The 2,731-nt window shown below is 41.9% G+C and overlaps 1 pseudogene; it reads right to left on the minus strand.

Moving 5' to 3' along the window:
• Positions 1-270: 270 nt before the first annotated feature.
• Positions 271-1,373, minus strand: LOC127492184 (succinate dehydrogenase cytochrome b560 subunit, mitochondrial pseudogene; annotated as a pseudogene).
• Positions 1,374-2,731: the final 1,358 nt, after the last annotated feature.

A 2,731-nucleotide genomic window follows, 5' to 3' on the forward strand; every position in this document is an offset into this window, starting at 1 on the left:
GACCTTCAGAAAGCTTCAAAATGAGTATTTTAATTCAGCATCAGAAAAAGATGGCACATGAATGTAGACTAGAAAACATAACATTAAGAGGTTTATTTTTCTGAATCTTGATAAGAATGGAAGGGGAGAGAGAGCGGGAAAGGGGAGGGTTGCGGGTGGGAGGGAAGTCATTGGGGAGGGGGGGGAAGCCAATGTAATCCATAAGCTGTATTTTGGAAATCTATATTCATTAAATAAAAGTTTAAAAAAAGAGGTTTATTTTTCTGGAAATGCAATAAAAAGAAATAACCTTTAATATTCCCAACAATAATTTCCTGGGTCTTCTTGTTGCATCAAAAGCTATATAGCTTCTTCCCAAAGCATCTGCCTCAAACCAAATCACCCATTTTATTTCCCTCTAGCTGGGACTAGGCTAATTCCTCCTTTCCCCGTCTCTTCTTTCAGTCACACTGTGTGGGTGCAAAAGGCTCTGACCAATAAACAGAACTGCCCTTTAATCCAGCAATCCACAGGCAGTGACACCCAAAGACTCATTCCCAGTCCCTAGAGCAGAGGTCACAGAGATGGCTTTGTTTCCCCGACTCAGGAAGAAGGAGTCAAAACCTGACCCTCAGTTCAGTAGGAGAGTGAATAAGGCCTTCTAGGCTCAGAGTAGGCTGGAAGCTATGGACACAGAGAGTGAGCTTTTGCAACTACTCCATCTTTAGAAACAAGGGGAAAATTAGACCCTTTTCCACTCCATCATTCTGTCAGCTACTCTATCGCTACTGAGTTCCAAGGGGACCTGCAAGCTCAAACGTGACTGGCGATAAAAATGACGAACAAGGATACGGATCAGTGTAATAATTTCTAGGAAGATGATGCTAGGAACTTTGGCTCTTCACATAGCTGCCAACCCTACAGAGGGCAACACAGTAAGAACCAAGACAGGCACTCCAGGATGGCATAGCTGGGGAATCTTCAGGCCCCACACCAAGTGTCAGACCCCTCTCCAGATGTGATACGTGACAGGGAAGAGGACTCGTGCAAACATGGTTGTCTGGATCCATGCCGGCCCCAAACACAGGGACTTCACAAGTTCCAAATAGAACTTAAAGTTCCCAAGCAGCAACAGGGCCAAGGAATCAAACAGAGAGACCTCCGTACTCAAGGCAATACCAGTGCAACCATGGCAAATGGACATTGTCATGGGAAGAGACCATTTGCAGATAGTGACGGGGAGATAAAGGATGGTTTGAACCTGTGCTCTTATTCCAGAAACACCCCATTTCTTCTGTGGTTCTCAAGGGAAAATAAAACTGTGGTATTCCAGAAACACTCCATTCTTTCTGTGGTTCCCAAGGGAAAAGCATTTGTTTCTTTTTTTAAACTTTTTTTTTTTGATATCTACTTCTTTTTTTTTATCTTTTATTTAATGAATATAAATTTCCAAAGTACGACTCATGTGTTACAATGGCTTCCCCCCCCATACCGTCCCTCCCACCCACAACCCTCCCCTTTCCCACTCCCTCTCCCCTTCCATTCACATCAAGATTCATTTTCGATTATCTTAATATACTTTTATTTAATGAATATAAATTTCCAAAGTACAGCTTATGGATTACAATGGCTTCCCCCCTATAACTTCCCTCCCACCCGCAACCCTCCCCTTTCCCTCTCCCTCCCCCCTTCCACTCACATCAAGATTCATTTTCAATTATCTTTATATACAGAAGATCAGTTTAGCATATATTAAGTAAAGATTTCAACAGTTTGCACCCACATAGAAACACAAAGTGAAAAATACTGTTTGAGTACTAGTTATAGCATTAAATCATACTGTACAACACATTAAGGACAGAGATCCTACATGAGGAGTAAGTGCACAGTGACTCCTGTTGTTGACTTAACAATTTGACACTCTTGTTTATGGCACCAGTAATCACCCTAGGCTCTTGTCATGAGTTGCCAAGGCTATGGAAGCCTTTTGAGTTCACCAACTCTGATCATATTTAGACAAGGTTGTAGTCAAAGTGGAAGTTCTCTCCTCCCTTCAGAGAAACGTACCTCCTTCTTTGAAGACCTGTTCTTTCCACTGGGATCTCACTCGCGGAGATCTTTCATTTAGTGTTTTTTTTTGTTTGTTTGTTTTTTTTTTTTTGTGCCAGAGTGTTTTGGCTTTCCATGCCTGTAATACTCTCATGGGCTTTTCAGCCAGATCTGCATGCCTTAAGGGCTGATTCTGAGGCCAGAGTGCTGTTTAGGACATCTGCCATTCTATGGGTCTGCTGTGTATCTCACTTCCCATGTTGGATCGTTCTCTCCCTTTTTTATTCTATCAGCTAGTATTTGCAGACACTAGTCTTGTTTATGTGCTCCCTTCGGCTCTTAGTCCTATCATTATGATCAATTGTGAACAGAAACTGATCACTATGACTAGTGAGATGGCATTGGTACATGCCACCGTGATGGGATTGAATTGGAATCCCCTGGTATGTTTCTAACTCTACCGTTTGAGGTAAATCAGCTTGAGCATGTCCCGAATTGCACATCTCTTCCCTCTCTTATTCCTGCTCTTATATTTAACAGCGATCACTTTTCAGTTAAGTTTCAACACTTGAGAATAACTGTGTATTGATTACAGTATTCAACCAAAAGTATTAAGTAGAACAAACAAAAAAAATACTAAGAGGGATAACGTATTAAGTTGTTCATCAACAGTCAGGGCAAGGGCTGACCAAGTCACCGTTTC

Source organism: Oryctolagus cuniculus, chromosome 9 (genome assembly GCF_964237555.1).
Source record: "Oryctolagus cuniculus chromosome 9, mOryCun1.1, whole genome shotgun sequence".
Classification (NCBI taxonomy): domain Eukaryota; kingdom Metazoa; phylum Chordata; class Mammalia; order Lagomorpha; family Leporidae; genus Oryctolagus; species Oryctolagus cuniculus.